The sequence below is a fragment of the Elaeis guineensis genome, chromosome 13, assembly GCF_000442705.2.
Source record: "Elaeis guineensis isolate ETL-2024a chromosome 13, EG11, whole genome shotgun sequence".
Lineage (NCBI taxonomy): Eukaryota > Viridiplantae > Streptophyta > Magnoliopsida > Arecales > Arecaceae > Elaeis > Elaeis guineensis.
In genome coordinates this window covers 45526033-45553201 of record NC_026005.2, presented here as the reverse complement: position 1 = coordinate 45553201, position 27169 = coordinate 45526033, and the positions used below count along the sequence as shown (strand labels likewise).

At 33.7% G+C, this 27169-nt stretch overlaps 1 non-coding gene across 1 annotated transcript; it reads right to left on the bottom strand.

Moving 5' to 3' along the window:
- Window positions 1–3512: 3512 nt before the first annotated feature.
- Window positions 3513–3618, bottom strand: LOC140853516 (small nucleolar RNA R71). Its single transcript, XR_012136586.1, has one exon. It is a non-coding gene; the product is annotated as a small nucleolar RNA R71 (small nucleolar RNA).
- Between the last annotated feature and the right edge of the window lie 23551 nt (window positions 3619–27169).

The following is a 27169-nucleotide window of genomic DNA, read 5'->3' as shown; positions in this document are numbered from 1 at the left end:
AACTTGATACAAGCTAATCTAGAGATACCTAAATTATTTATACTGATTTATCTTAATGGCATGGGCCAGCTTGAATCAATTACTAATCTAATCAAAATATGATCTATCGAATTGGTCAGATAAATGAGATCGGTGGGAGGGTTTGCCTCAGCTTACCTTAGGCACCATCGAAATAGTCAGATAAGTGGACTATCAATTAAAAACCACTGATCGAATTATCTTATAATATTGCCAAACTTATCTTAGACATCAATTGGTAGATTAGTTTCAATTCAGTCAGCCAAAAGACTCAGGCTAAACTTTTGAGCCACAATCATGGTCCAATTGGTATCGTCAAAAATATGGACATGATCAAGCTACAACTATTGAGGTTGATTTAAAGAACTTCTGACCTAATCTAATATATCATTTGATTAGATATAATCAATTTCTTTAATTGGGACATATTTGTTTCTAACCTTAGGTCTAACCCAGTTAGATGACCTGATTCATGCTAACCCATTACCTATCGATTTATGAGGTGTCTTAAGATCTTTAATTCTCAAAACTAGATCCTTTTAAAAATTTAATTCTAAATTAAGTGTGTAAAATATTTATTTTAATTTGTAGAACTATTCTACTAGAGTTTCATGTGAAGCATACCATATATTTCAAATCAATAACTAATTTTCAAATACTATGTTTAACAATTAAACATGTATGAATTTCATGTATACATCATATGTATCATAAAAATTCAGATTTTTACATCATATGCAATTATACAATTCAGATCATAAAATCTAATTTTTATATTTAAAATTATTTTATTAAAATTATAATTAATCATAAATTACTTTAGATCTAATCCAAATATATTCATGATCAAAATAATTTTAAATTTTTTTTTACTATTTTTCATCATGAGACTTGATCACAATAGTACCTTTATACGTTATAAGAGTACCTCATCAAATAGAAAGAGAGGATCTTTAAACCCTACTAGCTCTTATAACCAGATGATAAACACTTAATTTAAGTCATTTAAAGTAAAAAATTATATTTAATTTATTTTATTTATTAAGAATTTGATGCTTCTTTTTATGTTTTACAGGAAAGGTGATCGTCGATACAAAGAGTCTGATTCGCAGATCAAAAAGACTCAAGTTTGAAAAAAATTAGACTTAAAATAAAATTAAAATAAAAGAAGGATGCATACGGTATTATAGAAAATGAAGATACTATGCAAAGAATCCAAAATGGATATAGGCATCATTTTAAAGAAATAAAAGTTTCTTTTTGTAATCAAAAAAACCAGCAGCGCACGGCAATGCGGACGCAAGGGGGCAAGCGGCAGCGTGGGCACACGGCAGGCGAGCGCGGGCGTGAGGCAGGCGGGTGCGGGTTCACGGGGAGTTTTTGCTGGCGGACACAGTGGCGAACAGATGCTCATTAAAAGAAAAATATGATACTTGAAAATACTTCAAGAGGAAGAATTTGTATTTTCTTTATCTGCTTGTGATCTTTCCATCTCATCCATCCATCTTTTAGTCCTTAGTATTTTCTTTAGTCCCACATCGAAAAATTATGTAAAACTTCTCCCTCCTAACACCTATAAAAAGGCTCTTGTACTCCCATTTGAGGATCATCCCAGAAATTCTTCTAGAGCCTTGCATAGAGGAAGAGAAAGGGACTACTCCATAAGCAGCTAGGCTAGTAGTCTCAAGAGTGAAGAAGAAATTTTGTAACGACACAGAGTGGGTTTATTGTTCTAAACTTTCTTGTATTTCTTTATATGCAATAAAGATTATGCTTTTTATTTAAATCATCATGAGTTCTTTATTTGCTCTCTTTCATATACTTTTATTTATGCTTTCCTGTTAGATTAATATTAGGAATAACTTTTACTTTTCGAAGACGTGCCATGATCTACGGGTACAGAGCATGCCGAAGAAAGAAGAGTTGTTTACCTAGTACTTTTTGGAGACACATCGTGATCTATGGGTATGGGGTGTGCCGAGAAAAGATAGGTATTTTTTCTAAGATTAATCGTATCTATTTAATTAAAAAAAAAGAGATACAACTCTACTAGTGCAAAATTAATTCAAAACTCTTGAGCGCTTTATTTTCTAATTACATCAATTTTAAGATAATTTATTTTTTAAATCAAAACAATATTTCTTTCTTTTACTTTGCAATCTCAACTTAGTCCAAAGTCTCTGAGGATACGATCTCGACTCATCCTACCTACGTAGTGAGTAGAGTTATTTTTGATGCTATCAATGACTACGCATCAAATTTTAGTGCCGTTGCCGGAGATCTTGGCACGGTTGAATTAAAAAAAAAATCACTGACATTTCATAACACTTAACTAAAATAGCGTAACCTCAAATATAAAAATTTCTAACTTGATTGGACACCTTGTTTCTTTGCATTGCATCTTCATAATTAACTTTAAGGGTGCAACCCATTAACTAAGATAAGGTGGAGATTTGATCACCCTTCCTTGGCCCACAAATCACTCCCTTGCATTTGCATAACCTAGACCTTAATCTAAAATTAATTAGATGTTGACCCCTAAGGATTTCGAGCTCATTAGGATAAGTGACCCTGAGAGTTGAACCAGGTTAGACTTGGTCAGCTAGCTGGTGTCTAGGCAAGTGGTTTGCGGGACGACTGGACCCGAAGGAAGGTGGTTTTTAATTGGTTCCGTTCACTGACCTGGCCAATTTAATTGGTGTCTAAGGAAAGCAACAGGGGGACTCCCACCAACCTTACACTTATCTGGCCAGTTGGTTGGTCAAGCTCCAACTTAGAGGGCTTGAAGGCTAACTACAGTTAGGAGCTGTCTAGAACTAGGATAACTTTAGGATAGAGAGTCCACTGCATCCTAACTTGATTGTAATTAAAATCTAACCACAACTAATTCTTCTATTAGTTTTAGGACTTCTTAGGATCTCTTCTTTAGAACTCTTTTCTCTCTTCTCCTCTCCTCTTAAAAAAAAATAATAATAATCCTTAACAGACTAGGATAGTCCTACATAAACCTTTTAGTTGCATGTTAGGTCCACGATCACTAAAACCCGACTTGCAACCATTAGATGAAGAATTAGAAAAGACTCTTAGGACTATCCGAGTTAGAAACATGGCTGCACCGGGTGAGGCTAATCCTCCATGCTTATTGAGAGAATATTTCACTCCATCTTCGTATACCTACTCTCCATGCATTCAAGCATCTCCAGTAGAAGCTACCCAATATGAGATTAAGTCTAGCATTATTCAAATATTGCCATCATTCTATGGACTTAATAACGAGGATCCATACAAACACTTGGATTAATTTTTTGAAATTTGTACCACAGTAAAAATTCAAAACTTCTCAGATGATATTCTTAGGTTGAAACTGTTCCCTTTCTCACTTAAGGACAAAACCAAATATTGGTTAAACTCCTTAGACTCTATAACCATTTCAACTTGAGATCATCTTCAGAGAGAATTTCTCAAGAAATACTTTCTAATTAGAAAAATAAATCAAATTAGAAAAGCTATCACTGGTTTTTCCCAATTGGAGGGTGAACTTTTTCATAAGACATGGAAAAGGTTAAGGGACCTCATTCGTAAATGTCCACACCATGCTATCCCTAAATGGCAACTTTGTCAGTGTTTTTATGATGGTCTATCGGAGAAACACTGATAAATGGTTGATGCATCATGTGGTGGGACATTCATGCTAAAGAGTGAGGATGAAGCCTGGCAGCTCTTTGAAATACTTAGTGAGAATTTTCTACATCATATGTCTGCCACCTCTAGAGAACAACCCATGCTTCAACAAAAAAGAAGTAGAATTTATCAGATTGAAAATGTTATAGATATCCACAGTAAGGTAGATGGACTATCCCAAAAATTAGACCGTCTTCTAAATACTGGACAATCCCCGATTCCACCTAACCCAATCTAAGAAGTTTGTGCATTGTGTGCAAGTCCAAACCATTTTATTAGTGAATGCCCAGCCGCACCTTAATTTTCTGAGTTTGTGCACGAGCAGGTTCAGCAAGCTCAAGTCCAACAAGCTCGCAGACCAGGAAACGATCCATATTCGAACACTTATAACCCCGACTGGAGAAACCATCCAAATTTTTTCTAGAGACCACAACCAGTGGTTGGCCCTGCCGCACCTCGACCTCAATATCAGGACCCAACACATAGGCATGGACCTACCATCAATTTCAAAATGCTCCTCAACCGTCTACTATTGGTCATAGCTCAGCTTTTGAGGAAAAAGTTCTGAAAGCACTAGAACGATTAGAAGTCAACACTCAGACCCTTAACTCTACACACAATCCATTGCTAAGCTAGAGACCCAAATAGGTCAACTACCGACTGCATTCAGTAGGAGGGAAGGAGAAAAATTACCTAGCCAACCCAAGAGCAACCCAAGAGGGCAATTTGTGATTGAGAGTTCTAATACCCCAGAAGCTTTTTCTGAACATGCCAAATCAATCATGACTCTGAGAAGTGGGAAGGTCATTGAACACACTAGTAAAATCAATGAGACCGATCCTAAACCTCTAACTGAAGCCAAATCACCTAAGAACAAGGAGGACCTTAAAATAGAGAATGAACCAACTGCATCGAAATCATCTTACTTGCCTAAAGCCCCATTTTCGGATACCCTGAAAGCTCCTATTCCTGCAGATAAGAAGGGAGGAAGACTCGACGAGATATTGGAATTGTTTAAGCAAGTCCAAATTAATCTTCTCCTTCTAGATGCGATCAAACATGTTCCTGCTTATGTCAAATTTTTAAAGAATTTGTGTACTCAAAAATGTAAATCTAGATCATAAATTCCAAAGAAAGTATGCCTCACTGAACAGGCTAGTTTTGTCTTCCAGCATGCCACTCCTCCAAAGCTTAAGGACCCAGGAGCCCCCCATCATTTCCTGTGTTATAGGAAATTATCACATTGAAAAAGCTCTTCTGGACTTAGGGGTAAGTGTGAATCTTTTATCTAGTTCGATGTATGAACTTTTTAGATTTGGAGAACTGAAACCCACATCAGTCATACTGTAATTAGCCGACAGATCAATTAAGGAACCACATGGAATGCTTGAGGATGTCTTGGTCAAGATAAATGAGTTTTACTTTTTAGTTAATTTTTTGATTCTCGATATGGAACTAAGTGGCAACCTAAGACAAATTCCCATTATCTTAGGATGACCCTTCCTAGCTATGACAAATGCATGCACTAATTGTAGGACAGGAGTCATGGACGTATCGTTTGGGAATAAGAAATTGAGACTAAATGTGTTTGGTGCTTTCCAAGGACCATCAATGGATAGTTGCTTCGAAGTAGATACACTAGAAGACATTATAGAAGATGCAACACCTACAATTCTAGCACCAGACCCCTTAGATACTTGCTTGGCTCACTTTGGAGTGTATGACTTTGAGGGATATATGAAAGAAGTTAACACCTTGTTGGATACACCACATGATAAAACCACTCTTCCATGGACAATCAAGTATGAGCCATTGCCCACATTAGCCAGTACACCAATAGTCCCATCTTTAGAATCACCACCTATGTTAGAATTGAAACCCCTTCCTACTACACTCAAGTATGTATTTCTAGGACCCAATGACACCCTCCCGATAATTATTGCATCAGACTTGACCCCTAATCAGGAAGCACAATTGGTTGGTATTCTGAAGGAACACAAAGAATTGACCCCTCCATTTGCATGCACCATAAAAGGAATTGATGTCTGGCTGAAGACGTAAAACTTAGCGCTTATTGGGAGGCAACCCAATGATTTTTTTTTTTTTTACTTTACTACAGCTGCAAAAATTTAGAACAAGAACTTATTAATCAATGAAGCTATCTTCAACTTTCGAAGCAAAATTATCCCAGATGCACTCTCTCCTTTTATTTTCTTTGCTTTCCTACTCCATTGAGGACAATGTAGATTAAATTAGGGGGGAAGAAAATTAATCAAATCCTCGAATATGGTCAAAAATAAATAGTTTTGTGTATCTGAATTTTATTTTGATTAAGAGTCAATTAGGTATCCTAATCAATGAATGATTAACGGTCAAGATAATTTTAGAGATACTGAGGAATAAATTATTAAGAAAACCCAATGAATGGTAGGGTTTAGACTAGACCAAATTTTAGGAGTGATTCTACAACCCTCTTCTTACTGATCTCAATAAAGAATCTACTTCATGAGAGATTGGGTGGAAAAGTCGAGGTATGCAAAAATTCTTCTTAAAATTTACTTTAAAAAAAATATTAGTTTCCTACTGAGTAACTGGGTCCCTTCGCCTAAGTAAGCATTGTGGTTCGCGTAAAAAGGTGGGCAATGTTAAAAAAAAAATAGTGGACAATAAGGGGACTAAATTGCAAGAAGATAATAAACCTCTCTCACATTAAGTTAGAGGATTTAAAGAGTAAAGTGGGGAGTTGGTGAAAGAAAAGCTCTTGAAATTTTTTTAGTTAATACTCAGCCACTAATTGGGTCAAATTGATAATCCAATGAAGTATCTCTTTAATGGTCTGACCAAGTATCATCTACCTTTTGGGATGCCTAACCTAACTTTTGATTCAAGATCGAGTCGGTACACAATGCTGATATATCTATTTTACTCGAGGATGAGCAAAATTCAAGTTGGAGGATGTGATAAACACTTAATTTAAGTCATTTAAAGTAGAAAATTATATTTAATTTATTTTATTTATTAAAAATTTGATGCTTCTTTTTATATTTTATAGAAAAGGTGATCGTCGATACAAAGAGTCTGATTCGCAGATAAAAAAGACTCAAGTTTGAAGAAAATTAGACTTAAAACAAAATTAAAATAAAAGAAGGATGCATACGATATTATAGAAAATGAAGATACTATGCAAGGAACCCAAAAAGGATATAAACATCATTTTAAAGAAACAAAAGTTTCTTTTTGTAATCAAAAAAACCAGCAGCGTGCGGCAGTGCGGACGCAGGGGGGCGAGCGACAGCGCGGGTGCACGGCAGGCGGGCGCAGGCGCGAGGCAGGCGGGCATGGGTCCGCGGGGAGTTTTTGCTGGCGGACACAGTGGCAAACAGATGCTCATTAAAAGAAAAATATGATACTTGAAAATACTTCAAGAGAAAGAATTTATATTTTCTTTATCTGCTTGTGATCTTTCCATCTCATCCATCCATCTTTTAGTCCTTAGTATTTTTTTTAGTCCCACATCAGAAAACCATGTAAAACTCCTCTCTCCTAACATCTATAAAAAGGCTCTTGTACTCTCATTTGAGGATCATCCCAGAAATTCTTCTAGAGCCTTGCATAGAGGAAGAGAAAGGGACTACTCCATAAGCAGCTAGGCTAGCAGTCTCAAGAGTGGAGAAAAAATTTTGTAATGACACAGAGTGGGTTTATTGTTCTAAACTTTTTTGTATTTCTTTATATGCAATAAAGATTATACTTTTTATTTAAATCATCATGAGTTCTTTATTTGCTCTCTTTCATATGCTTTTATTTATGCTTTCCTGTTAGATTAATATTAGGAACAACTTTTACTTTCTGGAGACGCATCGTGATCTATGGGTACGGGGCGTGTCGAAGAAAAAAGAGTTGTTTACCTAGTACTTTTCAGAGATGCACCATGATCTACGGGCATGGGATGTGCCGAGGAAAGATAGATATTTTTTCTAAGATTAATCATATCTATTTAATTAAAAAAAAAAAGAGATACAACTCTACTAGTGCAAAATTAATTCAAAACTCCCGAGCACTTTATTTTCTAATTACATCAATTTTAAAATAATTTATTTTTTAAATTAAAATAATGCTTCTTTCTTTTATTTTACAATCTCAGCTTAGCCCAAGGTCTCTGAGGATACAATCTCGACTCATCCTACCTACATAGTGAGTAGAGTTATTTTTTGTGCTATCAATGACTACGCATCACCAGACAGCTTGGTTATCTTCTCAATTCGAGTACTGAGCTACTACAATCTGAAATCTAATTTCAAAAATCAATTACATCACCATATAAATTATCAAACAAACTAGGCATGCACAAAAATATGATCATATCATATATGTTATACATCTAATCTTATTAGATCAATGCATCAGATATATTTTTTCATATCTAAAACTACTTTTATATAGCATATATTATTAATTTAGATCTAAAATAATCTAAAAAACTATTCCAAATATATGTGTGATTGTATAAAAAAATTTTGGTTAGAGATGTGACCAAACATGTATCGATATTACACTAAAATCAGATCTAAAATTTTATCAAACAAATTTAGATTTGGGTCTGATTCAAACATCAATTTTTTAATTAAATTATATCATTAAAAAATCTATTAAAATAGATTTAAATTTAAACATAAATAGATATTAAATTAGCATAAAAATCTATATATAAAATTTTTGCTAAAATAGATTTTCAACAGTCGGATTCAGGGGCTGGTTTTGACTCGATACTCTGATCAAAACCAAATAAAAAATATATAGAAGATATCAAAAGAGACTAAGATTTAATCAAATCAAAAATTTTGATTCAAAATCAGATAAAAAAATATCAAAATTTGATTATACGATCATAACATACAGGACTGGCTCTGATACTAATTGAAGAAAAAATTTGTCCGATCGTATCAGACATCAGAAAAGTAGAATAGATTAGCAATTAAAATTTTTATAATACTTATAAATTCTCACTTTGATTCATAGTAGAAAATAATCAAGGTTAAAGAAGCTCCTCAATCAATATGCTTCATGAGATCTAGATGTATGGATCCTCTACTTCGCGTGCACGCCAAACAATGTAGGAGAGAGGAATGAACTCTTTTTTTGGAGAGGAAGAAGAAGTATTCTTAAGATTTGATCTCAAGGCTTTAGAGCAATTCACACGCCACCACGCCAAGAGGAGAGAGGATGCCCAAGAAGAGAGAGCAGCCCAGGGAAAGAACACGTCCAAAAGAAAGGGGACTCCCACACCAAGAGGATTCTCCACGCCAAGCCTTGGATTGATTCCTTGTTTCTCTTCTCCACACCCCTCTTTATATAGGCAAGGAGTCCTAAATTAAATCAAACTACTTTAGGTGCAAGGATTGGGACTCTCCATATTTAGATCAAATCCAAACTCCATAAAGTACAAGGATTCCTAATGCGAGTAGGAGAGGCATCTCCTTTCATTATGGCGCACACCAAAGGGGAGGGGGCTGTTTCCAGCCCCTTGCCAACCATCTTGGCCAAGTCATAAGAAGAGAGAATATTTTAAAAAAGTGGCTAAGTATATCAAATTAGATTTGATTCAGATTTAGATCAATTTGAATCCAATTCGAATCTAATTCGAATCAATTTTGGAAAGGCTGCTGATCCTAATCCAATTAGGATTCTTGTCTAAGTTTAACTTGATAAATTAACCCAATCAAGTCTTAATAAAATTAAATTTAATTAGATTAGATCTGATCTAAAGTAATTAGGACTCAATCCATTCTTCCATAATCGCTTGGATCATTGATTTGATTTAATTCATCCTCGAAATCAAACCAGCACCTCATGCACAGTGCTAGCTGAGTATATTCAGTGTTTAATTTTGTATGACCTATAACTTAATTCTCAATCAAGTTAATCTACATGTTCAATCAAGTCTCATACTTTCAAATTGAACATATAAATATCTAGTCAATTTTTTCCTATATTGTTTGATTTTTTTACACAACTCCATAAGTTCGAACACTAAACCGATAGCATAGGAACTCCTTCTTATACTAATCAAAATGATCATCTAACAATGATATCTAACATCTGTATAGCTCGAATATTTGCAAAGCAATATTCAAGAACTTTGACATATGGTTATCGCATAATTCATCCCTTTGACCCTGATGCTCAAGATAACCTAGGGTTTAACTATCAATCCTGAAATAATCATCCACATCATATTTCAATCTTTCAAATCTATCACATAGATTACTCTGATCAAGATTTTACTAAATTAAAATACAGTGATGCATTAACTCCTATAATTCAAAGGGATCAATCCCGTCTAGATCCACATACAGACTTTGTAAGTACTTGACTGTATCCAATAGCCTTCTGTCACTGCATTAGAAATGTAGGTAGTCTAGTACCTAAGCATAGTGAGTTGCCTGTAAGTCATTATGGTGATATCAAGTCTGAGGGACACTTATGCCCATACGTTTCGCGAGCAGCTCTTGATAGTAGAGTGCTCAACAAGCAAGTCACTTGTTCAATAATGATGTACTCCTACATCTCATCTGTATAGCATACTAGTGTCTCAATACTCTTTGGTTATGAGGACAACCAACCTATATGACACACAATGATCTACACTTGATAAACATCGTCATCCTATTAATGATGTATCATTTAGTCACGAACATATTTAAGAACTATTCGATAAATCCTCCTTTATCGATCATAATATAGTTCTAAGGACTTCATCACAACACAAGAGTTCTAATAATGAAGATGTTCACCTTGTGATGAAAAAGCTAAAATAATTTTTATTCATGATCAATAATTTATATACAAAATCTAATTATTTATAATAAATCAATTAGCTTTAGGACATAATTTTTAATAGCCATACCATGATTATGAAATCCTGTTATTTTCTATGATGTCTCAATAATTTTTCATAGGATATAAATAGATATCATACAATTATTATGATATCCTATTATTTTCTATGATATTCTATTGATTGTTATAACATCTTGTTAATTATTATAATGCCCTTGTTAAGAAATGTATCCCAAAATCAATCATCTAACTTGTAGGTGATTGAGTTTTTATTGTAATTGTATATAAATTATTCAATAATAAAAGTTATTTGGCTTTGTTCATCATAAATTTTATGCATCATTCATATTTGAACTCCTGTGTTATAATGAATATCCTTAAAATTGCTTTTAAAGGATAAAGGAGGATTTATCATATAGTTCTTAAATATGTTCATGATCAAATGATATATTATTATTAGGATGATAATTGTATCAAGTATAGGTCATTGTGTGCTATATAGGTAGTTGTCCTCTTAACTAAGGAGTATAGAGACATTCATAAGGCATACAAGTGAAATGTAAGAGTACATTTCACTGAATGTGATCAATTCTGAAGCACTCTACTGTCAAAAAAAGCTTCGAAGAGATATAGGTATAAGTGTCCCTCCGATCTGAGATCACCATGATGACTTACAAGCAACTCATTGTGTATTGGTGCCAGACTACCTGAATTTTTAATTTAGTGATGAAAAATTTTTTAGCACAGTCAAGTATTTGTAAAGTCAGTGTATGAGTTAAGATGATATTGACCACCCCAAGGTATTGGAGATAATGCTTTAATGTATTTCAATTTAGTAAGATCTTGATCAGAACAATCCTTATGAGCAGTCACAGGATTTATTAGATTGAGACACAATAAAGATGTACTGATTATGAGTTGATAGTTTAACTCTAAGTTATCCTAAGCATTAGGATCAAAGGGATGAATTATATGATGACCATATGCCAATAGGTTCTTGGATGTTGCTTTGCATACAATTAGCGTATGTGGATGTTAGGTATCATTACTAGATGGCCACTTCGATTGGTATAAAAATTTATTTTTATAGTATCGACTTAGGTTCAAATCTATGGGGTCACACACATTAGAAGTTCCTCTCCAATCATATGGCTGATCGATGATTGAGAATCGTTCGAGAGTAAAATCATTAATACGATCGATGATTAACCTTGTGCAATTGTTGCAATAAAATTATTCACTAAGAGTTAGTAAAATTCATGAAGATTAATTAGTAATTAGATTATTGATTAGCTTAATTTGATTGAGCATTAAAGTTTGGATCAAGTCTAAAAAAATTAGATTCAATTAGTCAAATCCTATTAGATTATAGGATGACCTAATCGCTAAAGGAGATTAAGTCATGATTTGATCAGAACTTAGACCCAACTAATTTCTAATTAAGTTAGGATCAATTTAGATTAAGTTCAATCACTTCTAATCAAATAGAGTTTGATTCGATCAAACATAAATTGAATTTGAAATCAACTTGAATTTCCAATTCAAGTTTGAATTCAAAAACTCCCTTGCACTTATCTATTTTCTCCATGCCAATTCTCAATGCACAAAGCTAGTTTGTGCATAAGGAAAACATCAGCAAATTCCCATGTTGTCACCCACTTTGGATAAGGTTTGGTTGGTTTTAATTTACATTCAAAAGGTTTAAATTGGAAACTCGAATTTCTATCCTAATCTATCCAAAATCGATCACACACATTAGAAGATTCGATCTGATCTGATGGTTGAAGAGTCTCATTTGATTGAGACTTTGGTGAAGAGTCCCACTAGACTGGAACTCGGGAGGAGAGTCCCACTGGACTGGGACTCTACTGTTAATGGAGGATTTATTAGCAATAGGATTGCTAATTGACTAAATTTGATTGAATAAAGAGTTTAGGATCAAGTCTAATTGAATTAGATTCAGTTTAACTGAGATTTGATTTAATTTGATCAAATTTAATTATGAGAAAAAATTATTCCTAATTTGATCAAGACTTGGATTCAGTTAGTTCCTAATCAGGTTAGAAATTTATTGAGATGATTGAATTTTTAATTAGATTACATTTCTTTCTCTCATTGGGTTCAAACCATATTTAATTTAATTTGAAATTAAATTAAAAATGAAGAGTCCCAGCCAGCAGGGACTCTCTCTCTTTCTCCCTTGTGCGCGCCCTGGACCCATGCCATTCTTCTCAATGCCAAAAAGATTTTTGCGTGAGATTTTTTGATGTAAGAAGAGAGGGTGTAGATAGAGTGGGTGACAATCATGATGAGTCATGATCCCTATCTCCTTCCTAATTTGAATGCGATCCGAATTAAAGATAAGGAGATAAGAAAGAAAAAGATATATTATGTTTGGAAAGAAGAGTGGTGCCAAATAATTTTTTTCTTATTTTCTTTAAAGAGTTTGTTAGTGTGAGAAAGATCTGATTTCTTTCTCATGCCATCACCTATTTTTGAAAAAAATTGTATGTCCCATATGGATGTGGCGTGGGATTTTTGGCACCCCTCCTCTTGATCCAAAACCCTAATGCCCAACTATTTAAAGAGGGGTCCAATAGTTGGATGCCCAATAGGTGTTCTTGGCTAAATTTTATTTCTCCTCCAAAGATCTCTCCTCTCTTTCCTTCCTCCATAGATTCTTCTTCTCATATGGACTGTTCAAGAGATCAAAGGAAGAAGAAACAGATCAACCTTTGAAGATCCTTGCGAACTAGCACTCCCGAGGAGCCTGATCAGCATCCATTCTTCATGTGGATGATCTATAAAGGTCGGACTCCCTAGTGTGGCTGCGAGCAACCTGAAGGAACTCCTTCCTATGCAAAATATTTATGGAGATCAGCAATCCATGCTTCAGTAATGATTTTTGAACTCGTTAGATTAGTTTTAATAGATCTAAGGGTTAGATCTAGTCTACTGTATCAATTAGATTGATGCAAATTTTTAATTTATCTCAAAATCATATTAAATCATATCATAGATTTTTATATGGTAGTTTAGATTAGATCTTATGCATGTAAAATAGGTTAAAGTATTTAATCTTAAAAGATCCGCTGTGAAAATTTTAAAATTACATGTATAGAACTGTCAATATTTTCTTCATACTCCTAGCCTCTTAATTCTTAAATTTTACTTTAGGTTTGGACCAATTTAAGTCTTGATTAGCTCAATCTCTCAATTTCCTATAAAAGAGGATAAGAAGTATCAAATTCTACGTAATATAGATCAATTAATATGGGAGTTAATGCTTCTATACTCTAATAAATGTACTTATCAGTGACGCTATCCTCGGGGGCTTCTAAGGTGTCAGCCCCGAGAAGGGATCCCGGATCATCGTTGGTGGGATGGAGTTCTAGACCATGGTTAACTTCTTAAGGGATCTTTCTGTTCGGATATGTAGGTGATTTCATACATGTATTTTGAAATTTCTTTAAAAAAATTACAGTGAAAGACAACTAGATTAATCAAATTAATCTAACATGTATATGATCTAATCATCAAATCAACCTACTCTAGGATCTATGATATATTATATTGCATATAAAATCTGAAAGATACTGAAGATAAAATCAGTATGCATGCATGTGAGTAGTAGATTACATCTACTTTTAATCTGAGTTTAGAACTCGATATCTGAGCATGGGTCGATGATCACCGCTACTGAGAAGATGGTAAAAAGGTCCTTGCTAGTTGCTCGCAACTACACATGCATCCAGCCTCTACAAAAAATTCACTCGAAGCCCCAATCTGATCGATCTTCTCGAAAGTGCTAGCTCAAATGAAGACCTTCTTCTTGACCGATCTGGATCTTTTTTTTAAATCTTTAGATTCTTTCTAGAGATTGAAGCTAGACTTCTAGAGGAGATGAAGAGATGAAAGAAAGATGAAAAAGAAAATAAATTTTTTAAATTTATTCCCTCTTTCCAAACCCTTAGAACCAAAAATCTGAAATTCAAATTTTTGCGCACACCCCAAGAGAGAGGACCCTCCTCTCTATTTTTCACATCATAAACTATGCCCAAACTTTTTTCACATGAACACCTCTCTTCTAGTATCTTACATGCAAAAAGAAACCACAAAAGCCCCTTTTATAGGTGTGTAAGGAGGTGGGGTGAAAAGTCCTAGTGATCCTAGACTCTCACAGGATTCCACCTCCCTTCATAATTCAACATCCCAAAACATGTTAAAAAAATATGGGACACCCTTTTCTATATTTTTCTATGGTAAATTAGTTCTCCAACTAATCTTTCATAAAAATCCCCTCAAAATATCACACATATAAGGAGAAAAAAATTTATTGGCGTGGAGAGGTTGATCTGGATGAGAACTGATTCTTTTGATAAGGAATATTTTGAAATCTAATTTTAGAACTTTTCTTTTATCAAAACTAAATCAGATTTAGATGTGAGATAGAAAAGAGAAAAAACTTTTTGGTGTGAAAAAATATCACACAAAATAATTTTGCACCCAGAGATATATGGCATTCAAACTAGGTTGGCACAGGGAGAAGAGTCCTATTTTAATAAGGACTCTAAATTTTCTTTTTTGAATCCAAATCAAATCACATCTGATTTAGCCCAAATAAAATATATGAAATCCAATCTAATTAGATTCATAAATATTTAATTAAATTTTAATTAAATTAAAAATTGATTGAACCAAAGTTCTAATCAAATAAGGGATAATTCTTCTTTAGCAATTAGGTCATCTGATAACCTAATCGGGTCAAACCAATTGAATCTAATTCAATTAGATTTTATTTAATTTTTTTTGCTCAAATAAATTGAGCTAATCAGTAATCAATTGCTAATTAATTCTCTATTAATTTACTAATACTTGATGAATAAATTTTTTATAATTTTTGCATAAAGTTAATCATCAATCGAATTGATGATTGAGCCTTTGAACGATTCTCAATCGTTGATCAACCACATGATCGGTCAGAAATTCCTTTTGAGTGTGACCTCATAGGTTCAAACCTAAGCCAGTAGCATAGGAATACCTTTCTGAACCAATCGATGTGACCATCTAGCAATGATGATCTGACATTCGGATAGGTCGAATGATGGCGAAGCAACATTCAAGAATCTATTGGCGTATGGTTACCGTATAATTCATCCCTTTGACCCTAATGCTTGAGGATGATCTAAGATTTAACTATCAATCTTAGATAAGTCATCCACATTGTATTTCAATCTTTTCTAAATCCATCACATGGATTATTCGAACCCAAGTTTTGCTAAATTGAAGTACACTGATGCATATCTCCTACTAATTCGGAGGGGTCAATCTTATTTTGACTCACGCACCGACTTGACAAGTATTTGACTATACCCAGAAATCTTCCATCACTGAATTAAAAACTCAGTTAGTCTGACACTAAAGTATAGTAAGTTGCTTACAAATCACCATGGTAATCTCAGATCGGAGGGACACTTACACCCATACCCTTCGTGAGCTACCCTTGACAGCAGAGTGCTCCGTAGTTATTCACATTCAGTGATGATGTACTCCTATATGTCACCTGCATGCTATACCAGTATCTCCATACTATTTAGTTACGAGGATAACCAATGCATATGGTACATAATAACCTACATTTGATATCACTATCGTCTTAGTAATAGCGTATCATTTGATCGCGAACCAATTTGAGGACTATGCGATAAATTCTCTTTTATTGATCAAAGTAGTCCTAAGAACTTCATCACAATATAAGAGTTTATTAGAAGATATAATCTTATAATAAAAAATATCAAATAATTTTTATTATTTATCAATTCATATATATTTATAATTAACACAATCGTCAAACGATTGGCTTTAGGACATAATTTCCAACAACTCCCACTTGGACTAAAGCCAATCAGTATAGTATCATATATCCATCTTCGATTTATCATCTCAGAACTCTTAGATACCAAGACTTTAGTAAATAGATTGGTCAAGTTCTCCTTTCCATCGATCTTCTAAAGATTAACATCACCTTAACAGATTTTTCGAATTAGATGATAGCGATGCAGAATGCTTGGTAGCTAATGGGACTTCGGCTCCTTGGCATGAGCTATGGCTCCAGTGCTATACAATACAGCAAGACCATCATCGGAAGGTGCCACTCCTAGCTTGTTAATAAATCTGTACAATCACATAGTTTTCTTGCAAACATTGGATGCTACAATGCATTCAGCCTCATAATTTAATTTGACTATAATTTTTTGCTTGAAACTTTTTCAGCAGATTGCTCCATTATTTAGAATAAGGATGTATTCTGACACATTCTTACTATTATTATATCCAACTAAAAATTGGAGTCATACTCCACAAGTTTTAAGTTAGATTCTCTATAACTGAGTCACCGATCCTTAGTATTTCTCAAATACTTAAAGATGTCCTTCCAGTGATTCTCATCCGGATCTTGTAAATACCCACTCACTACCCTAGTAAGTATACTATATCCGATCTATTACATGATGTATATGATAGAATAAATCCTACTCATAAACACCCTATATATGTTGGACTAGAAAAACTTAAGCAGCCTCTTAGATCTATCTCTACAGATCTTCATCACTAGGATGAGAGATGCTTTTCTCAAAATCCTTTATGGAGAATAATAATAACAGTAAAATCTTTATTTCCTGTAGTATAAAGAATGTTATTCCTGATTAAGAGAATTTCATTCACATATAAGATAAGAAATACACTCACAGAACTATTAATCTATTTGTATTTGCAGGATTCTTCTTCGTTCTTAACGAAGCCATGCATTTTGATCACTTATCAAAATACACATTCCAACTCTGAAATATTTAGCATTGCCACAGGAGAAAATATCCCATTATGGTCAATACTATAATATTGACAATATCCTTGGCAATCAGACAAGCTTTGTAGGTCTCCACCTTATCGTCTGCGCTACTCTGATCCTATTGAAGATCCACTTACACTCTATGGGCATTATCCCTTCGAGTGGATCAACGAGTATCCATACACCATTGACCATTGTGGACTTCATTTCAGACTCTATGGCTCCAAGCCATTAATCAGAGTCGAACCTCTACATGGCATCCATGTAAGTGATTAGATCTTTGTTGTTCTCATCGAGTTCAACAGGATCACGTCTCGGATCTAGATACCGAAATGTCTATCCAACGAATGCGATACTCTACCAAATTTTCTTGATAGTGCTTTTACAATGGGTTTTGGGTTTGATCTAATCAAATTCGATTCTATGGGTTCACTAGATTGTGTCGGTTCTTCTATCGATTGAACTTCATAAGTTCCACATGAAAGGCATAAATACCTTCACCAAGGTACTTCTTTTCTGAAAGGAATACCAAACAACTCTTGTTCTTTAGCATGGTAGAAATTATATCTCCTAGATTCTTTGGGGTTATCTTACAAAATAATACATATAGAATCACGATCCAACCTAATTGGTCTGCAATTACTCGACATAAATCAAACACTCTCAAACCCCAAGATAAGAAAGTATCAGCTTTTGCCTAGTCCATATCTCATATGGAGTCCCTGTGACTAATTAGTTTGAAATCTAGATCAGAACATGACAAATAGTCTCAAGAGTATAATCTTAAAAGAAGACTGACATACTTTTAAACCCCATCATAGATCAAACTATATCTAACAAAGTTGATTCCAATAAGAGAGAATCCTATTATCTTCTAGATATATCAAAAATTCATCGGAAGGGCATTCTCCTCTTAGGTCTGATCAAAAGACTTCAATGCTCTTTCAATTCATTTCTCTCCGTTATTATGAAATTATTTGAATATTTTAAATAATCTAAATTTATGACAAACATGTTCGTAGATCTAATACATCAGTATGTATCAGATTCAGAACATCATTGGCTCGTTCACCTTTTTCAACAAAAGGTGACTTGATCATCTTACTAAGGAGATAGGAATGACAGGTTGACAATGATTCACAATCATTGACCTCAAGAATTATCGTCTATTGATCTTATTCTTATTTATATGACTGAGTCTAAATTACCAAAGGTAGATTTTCATGACATTATCTACTTTAGAAAATTTGTTTGATTGTATACAATACACTAACAGGCTGTGACTATTCATAAATGTTATTTCTTAATTTTTCACATGATTTTGATATCATTCATAATGATATCACAAAATCATTAGATAGTAGTGACAATCACTAAAATGATATTGTTAGAATTGAAAATAGTTTCGATGATTCCTAAAATTAGGATTGGAACATAACTTTCAACTCTAATGTTCAGGAACCTCTTACTATTTTCAAACTTTCTACTAACCTGAAGTCGTTGCAAATATTTGCATAGACTTTCGATATCCAATATCTAGGTAGTAGTATCACAGATAAAAAAATTATAAGGTGTTATCATATAAGTACCTTGTTCAGCAATCTTTTGCTGATTTCTCTTCCTTAGCCTGTTCGGATCAAGGGATTCTACCAGACTAGGTTAATCTTAGATTCTGTTGTCAGTTCGGGCTCATTAGCCCAAGTACAACTCTTTTGCACCTTTTTTTTCTCAAAAAATTATTGCCACACTGAAGACACATCTTCAGAGGTGCGAAAGAACTTCTTCAATATTTGAAAAAAAAAATTTCACTGAGCATCATCGAATTTACAACTAAATTCATATTCTTTACTGCTCTCAATAACACCATATGGTGATATGATCATTTGACCACTTCTGATAAGTACTTTTGATCGTATCATATGTATTAGATGTGAGAACTATAGGTGCTGGATCCATAATCATATGTAGGATCCATTCGTGCTCTAAAACTATTTATAACTTTCGATACCATCTATCAAAGTTGGATTCTATAAGTTAGTCACTGTTAAATAGTGAATGGAGCAACGTACATCTAGCAATAACTGAAAGAAAAATACAAGACCTCTATATTTATAAATTAATTAAACCTAAAAATTTAAACTTTAGTCTAAAGGTTCTCCCACTATTTTAGTCAAATTGATAACCTCTACCTTCAATCCGAAGAATTACCTTAATTTCTTAACGGGTACTAGAATCCACACAAATTGCATACAAGTTCGAGGATGGTTTGATCAACCCATATGCATCTATGGATAGGTTCTCAATCAATTATTTTTTTAAATAATTTTTAATAATTAATTTTACCTCAGATTTTATTTCAGTAGGCGATGGGCCTCCACAAGAAGTTTCAGTTAGGTCAAACCATTAACATGAACCTACTCAATATTTCTAACTAATGAATAATCAGACCTGAGGATGGTTTAATCAATCCAACCATCATCAGATAGTACAATAGAGTCATCATACGATGAATAATAATTCCATCATTCAGAGAGAACACCAGATGGATGGCACCTACAATATCAATCAGAAATAATGGACCCATTATCATTCACCTTAATGAGAGGCTATGATCTAGTTATCTCCACAACTAGCTCATTTTATGGATCTAATAATTTAGAAGATTTAAGAATCAATTTAGAGAAGAGATCAACTAGTAAATCACAATTCTCCCACTGACTTCACTAAGTCATTGAATTGGATCAGGATCATACTAGTTGAAATAGCACCTAGATCAGTCACACTAATCAATCTTAATGGCATGGGTCAACTCAAATCACTTAGCAGTCTAATCAAGATATAATTCATCAAATTGATCAGATAAGTAAGATCGATGGGAGGGTCTGCTAAGCTTGCCTTAGACACCATCAAAATAGTCAGGTAAGCTGTTTCCAATTAAAAATCATCGATCGATATGCCAAACTTACCTTAGATACTAATTGATTAATTAATTTTGATTGGACCAACCTAATGATTCAGGTTCAACCACTAAACCACAATCAAAGTCCATTTGGTCTAATCAAAGATATGGACTTGATCATCTACAACTATTGTATTGGTTCTTAAAAAAACTCTGATTTAATCTAATTCAATATTTGGTTAGATTTAATTAATTTCTCTAATTAGTCTATTAACACTTTGATTCTAACCTTAGGTCCAACCCAATTAATAGGATCTGATTTGAGCTAACCCATGCCCTCGTATTTTATGCGAATGACATTGATCTTTAATTCACAATTCTAGATCTAATCGATTCTACACTTAATTCTCAATTAAGTTCAGCATCAACATGAGTTTAGATTATGGTTTGACATAACTTTAACTTTTTATTTTGTAAATAATTTATAATAAATATTATACAAAAATTTTTTATTCTAAAATTGGATCGACTCAATCAACATTGAGCCGATTACATATAGAGACTGGGTCGACTCAGTTCAAAACTGGGTCAGCTAGTAATTGTGCGAGCACGATTCAAGAAGTTTCAAATCTAAAAATTCTTGCATAACACTAAAATAAAATCAATTATAATACTTTTAGATCATATCTAAAATTTTTATGATTCAAAATTTTATTTTTTATGACTAAAATAATTTTAATTATATAGATTATATACTTTATTTTTCATACAACTTTGTATCACATACAACAAATTAGAATTTCAAGATCTAAGATTTTACATAAAAGTAAGTTTTTTCTTTCACGTTCTTCTTCATGGAATCTAATCATATGATACCCTTACATGCCATAAAAGCACTCCATCGAATGAAAAGAGAGGACTTTTAAACCCTTCTTGCTCCTATAATCGAACGGCTTAGTGATCAACCCAATCCAAGTACTTACTAATCAGATCATCTAATCTAATCACATATCATATATGCATAAATTTAAATCTAATCTAAACTATATCATCTGATTATAACTTTAAATCATATCTAAATCAGATCATAAATATCACATACATGACATAAAAATAGATTTTATCAAGGATCAGTACAAACTAGGATAATCTTTTTACTATAAGGGATAAATCTTACAACAGAACAATCTAATGTCAGTTTGTGCGATCAACCATTAATTAAATTTAGATCAAAATATCACATATCAAATCTAAATAAAATTAAAATTTAGATTTACTATGCACATAAATCATGTCATAATGAACCTAGGCTCTGATACCATTGTTCGGATACGTAGGCGATTTCATGCATATATTTCGAAATTTTTTTAAAAAAATTATAGTAAAAGATAACTAGATTAATCAAATTAATCTAACATATATATGATTTAATCATCAAATCAATCTACTCTTAGATTTATGATATGTTATGTTGCATATAAAATCTGAAAAATACTGAAGATAAAATCAGCATGCATGCATGTGAGCAGTAGATCATATCTACTTCTAATCTGAGTTCAGAACTCGATACCTGAGCACAGATTGATGATCATCACTCCTGAGAAGATGGTAGAGAAGGTTCTTGCTGGTTGCTCGCAGCTGCATATGCATCCGGCCTCTACAAAAAATTCACTCGAAGCTTCGATCTGATCGATCTTCTCGAGAGTACAAGCTCGCATGAAGACCTTCTTCTTGACTGATCTGGATCCTTTCTTCAAATCTTTAAAAATTTTATAGATATTGAAAATAGACTTCTATAAGAGATGAAGAGGTGAAAGAAAGATCGAGAAGAAAATAATTTTCTTCTAATTTATTCTCCCTTTCCAAATCCTTAGAATCAAATATCTAAAATTCAAGTTTTTGCGCATACCCCAAGAGAGAGGACCCTCCTCTCTAATTTTCACATCATGAACCATACCCAAACTTCCTTCACATAAAAATCTCTCTTTTGGTATCTTACACATACAAAATAAACCATAAAAGCCCCTTTTATAGGTGTGTAAGGAGGTGGGGTGAAGAGTCCTAGTGATCTTGGACTCTCACAAGATTCCACCTTCCTTCATAATTTCACATCTCAAAACATACCAAAAAATATGGGACACCCTTTTTTATATTTTTTTATGATAAATTAGTTCTTCAAATAATTTTTCATAAAAAATCTCCTCAAAATATCACACATATAAGGAGAAAAAAATTTATTGGCATGGAGAGGTTGATCTGGATGAGAACAAATTCTCTTAATAAAGAATATTTTGAAATCCAATTTTAGAATCCTTTTTTTATCAAAATCAAATCAAATTTAGACATGAGATAGAGAAGGGAAAGAATTTTTGGTGTAAAAAAATCTCATACAAAATAATTTTATGCGTGGAGATATATGGCGTGCAAACTAGATTGGCATAGAGAGAAGAGTCCTATTCCAATAAAGATTCTAAGTTTTCTTATTTGAATTCAAACCAAATCACATCTGGTTTAGTCCAAATAAAATATATAAAATCTAATCTAATTAGGTTCATAAATTTTTAATCAAATTTCAATCACATTAGAAATTGATTGAACCAAAGTTCTAATCAAATCAGAGATAATTCTTTCTTAACGATTAGGTCATCTCATAACCTAATCGGATCAAACCTAATTGAATCTAATTCAATTAGATTTTATTTAATCCTCTTTGCTCAATCAAATTAAAATAATCAGTAATCTAATTACTAATTAATCTTTTATTAATTTATTAATACTTGATAAATTAATTTATTATAACTTTTGCATAAGGTTAACCATCAATTGAATTGATGATTAAGTCTTTGAATGATTCTCAATCGTTGATCAATCACATGATCAGTCAGAAATTTTTTTTGAGTGTGACCCTTTAAGTTCGAACCCAAGTCAGTAGCATAGGAATACTTTCCTAAACCAATCGATGTAACCATGTAGTAATGATAACCCGACGTTCGGATAGGTCGAATAATGGCAAAGCAACATTCAAGAACCTATTGGCATATGGTTATTATATAATTCATCCCTTTGATCCTAATACTCGAGGATGACCTAGAATTTAACTATCAATCCTAGATAAGTCATCCACATTGTATTTTAATCTTTTTCAAATCCATCATATGGATTATCTGAGCTCAAATTTTGCTAAATTGAAATACACTGATGCATATCTCCTACTAATTTGGAGAGGTCAATTTTATCTTGACTCATGCACCAACTTGATAAATACTTGACTGTACCTAGAAATCTTTCATCACAGAATTAAAAACTTAGTTAGTTCGACATCAAAGTATAGTGAGTTGCTTGCAAGTCACCGTGGTGATCTCAGGTCAGAGGGACACTTATACCCATACCCTTCGCGAGCTACCCTTGACAGCAGAGTGCTTCACAGTTGATCACGTTCAGTGACGATGTACTCCTACATCTTACTTGCATATTATACCAGTATCTTCATATCATTTGGTTATGAGGACAATCAACGTATATGGCACATAATGACCTACACTTGATATTGCTATCATCCTAATAATAGCATATCATTTGGTCACGAATCAATTTAAGGACTATGTGATAAATCTTTCTTTATCAATCAAAGTAGTCCTAAGGACTTTATCACAACATAGGAGTTCATTAAAAGATGTAACCTTGTAATAAAAAATATCAAATAATTTTTATTATTTATCAATTCATATATATTTATAATTAGCACAATCATCAAATAATTGACTTTAGGACATAATTTTCAATACTTTTTGGATTGGAAAGAGCTTTGGATCTTTCTTCTTTGCCTCGATCGTAACATTGATTGAGGTCCCATACTTCTCGAAGGCTTCTTCAGCTCGGACGAACTTCTCAGCCCAATCCAACATTTCTATGAAGTCCTTTGATTTTTTTTTCTCTAGAGAGAAAAAAAGAGAGTTCTTTTGAAGTCCATCCTTCATGTAGTCATAGCAATCGATTGATCTAGGTCATGCATTTCAAGGGTGGCAGCATTGAAGTAGCTCACATAGGCTCTAAGGGATTCGCTTTCCCTCTACTTAATATATACTAAGATCTAGATGCCTGGTGCTGGCTTTTGCTGCTGATGAAATGGGCCACAAACGACCAGCTCAACTGATCGAATGAATGAATGGAACCCAACTTCAAACCTGATTACCAATCCCAAGTTGCCTTTTTGAGAGTCGAAGGAAAGGCTTGGCATAGGATTCCATCACTTGCTCTGTAGAGGAGCATGATAGCTTTGAAACTCTCCAAGTGATCCACTAGGTCAGTCAACCCATCGTAGTTTTCCAACTAAGGCATTTTGAAGTTGGCAGGCAATGGCTCTTAGATGATTCTTTTGCTAAAAGGTGGGTCAATGCGGAGATGGTTTGATTGTTCTAGTCTGTGACCTAATGCTACAATGCCTCGATTCATCAATTCATCTCTTGAAACTTGTGGTCCATGTCGGCATCATGGGTCATGTGGACCTCCATTTGACGCAATGGAGATCAGCCTAGAGTAGATCTCTTGTCGGAGAGAGGGATAGGGGAACATCTCCTCCATTCAACACTCTTTGGCTGACTCAACCACATCTGTCTTCCCCATTTCAGACTCCATAGGGGAGGTTGTGCAGTTGCTACTAGAGCACTGCCTATGTCATGTTTAGTTGTTGCATGGTATGGATTGCTACGGCCAACGCCAATACCTGAGTGACCAATGTGTTGAACTAGTCCTGATTTACCCCTATAGTTGGCTGGAAGATTTGGGGAGGCATCTCCAGCTATGAAGCTTGGGCATGATTTTTGATCGAATTTTCAACCGATGGCATTAGAACATCACGAGGAGGTTCTTCAAGATGGCATTATTGTAGATCTCATGCTCCTTCTTAAAAAGTTTGTCAAAGTCCTTTCTCTAGCACCAATCTATTACTGTAAATTTTCAGCTTAGACCGGATTAGCTAGAGTTGGACGACAATCAGCAACATCAAAGTGATCAGACCTACAAAATAAGTCTCTAACAATGTTGGCTTCGGTGAGGACCCTCTGAGACTCAAGACAAAAATTTGTAGAATAAAAGGAAAGGAGAGCATGAGAGAGAGATTGTATATCTTGGGATCCTCGGGTTTTCTCTATTTATAGATTGAGGTAAGAGCCATAAGAGGAAAGAGTTGGAGGCCATCCCGACTCCTTTGGGTGCATCATTCTGGGATTTTCAATCTGATTTCTCGAGATTAGGTGGTTGTGGTTGCCTTATTCGGCCTATGGCTAGTTGCTCTCAATAGTTGCAGGATTTGAAGAGATTATGTAGGAGTTCCCTATCAACCTTTCTGGGTATGGTGATCAAAGCAAGAGTTGGTGGGAGTGTAGATATGTGGCTTGCCATGTGTGCTGTTGGAGATAGGGGTCGGCAATTGACATGAGAACCGGTGTTTGGAGCCTAGATCGATGTCTGATGCATGGGGACCATTGATGGCAAGGGCCGAGGCTGGAATGCTGGTTAGCAATCAATGCACGGATCTGCAGCTGACCCTTAAGTTGGTCGGGAACAAGGCTTGCCAATGTCTTCGGTTTGGGCATTAGAGTTTCTACCTATAACACCAACATCTAATGATACTTTTATAGTAATACACAAAGGAAAAACTTTACTTTTAGTCAAGGAACTTCAAATAAAAGATAATTTCTACTTCTATCACCAAATATAAGTCACTCAAAATCTTCAAAATTAAGATAATACCATTCATTCAAAAATTGTCCCATACTAAACAAACTTGAATCCAATCTAGGAGCATAAAGCACATTATGAATTTTATTACTATTAAAAAATTTTACCTCAACTATGACTTTTCCATGTCCCTCTCTAACAAAGCCACCACCCATCTTCATATAGCCCTTCATTAACTTGTCTAAATTAACTAATAAGTCTACATTTCTTGTCATATGATTATTATTACCACTATCTACACATCTAATACTATTACAATTTTCTTTTATAGCTTGATCCAAGAGGATTATCAGGCTTGAAATGAACTACTTTAGCTTCTATGAGTAAAGCTAGATAGGGTGCAGGAGCAATATCTACTACATAAAGAAGCCAAATCACATGCAACTTTCATAGGTCATAACTTGGTCATATGACATCTACTTGAGATGATTTTTTTCTTTTTAAGTGTGTAAATTTTTAAGATCTACAATATTGTACTGTCTTTGAGAGAGAGAATGCATATAGTGATCCAGTGCAAATTTCATCATGTGGGTTTCAAAATTGAGCTGGTTAAATTGAAAATTCTATTTTTGAAAAAATTTCTGACCAAACATATCTTTCCATCCAGGAAGAATTAGGTAGAGTGATATAAGAAAAAAATTAATACATAAGTCAAGAACTACCTATTGGAGGATTTTAATTTTTTTCATATATATTTTTACTAGTCATGCCTATTTTTGTAAAGCTAGTTCTATTTGAACTAAGAAAGGAAGTTGACCTAAATTGTATAAGGATGAACTTCACTATTATAAATAGAGGCTATGTATCTATATTCTCAACCTTTAGAGTTGTGTTTGGGTTGCTTATCAATATTTTTCTTTTGACAGATTCAAATTAGATCGTAAAACATGCTTGATAGATATTTCACATGATTTATTCAGTCTATCCTCATAGGATTGCAAAGACCAAACAGTTCCACTAATCAAAAATTTGCTCAATCTTTAGATTCTTCTATAGTAGCAACACTTCTAAGGATTTTTCAACTACCTTTTATCTTTAGTAGTTTCACTGTATGCATTTATATGACTAATAATCTCCATAATTTTTGAAAAGAAATCATGTACAAATTCACGTTCTTGTATAAATAAATTCTGAAATTTTCTTCT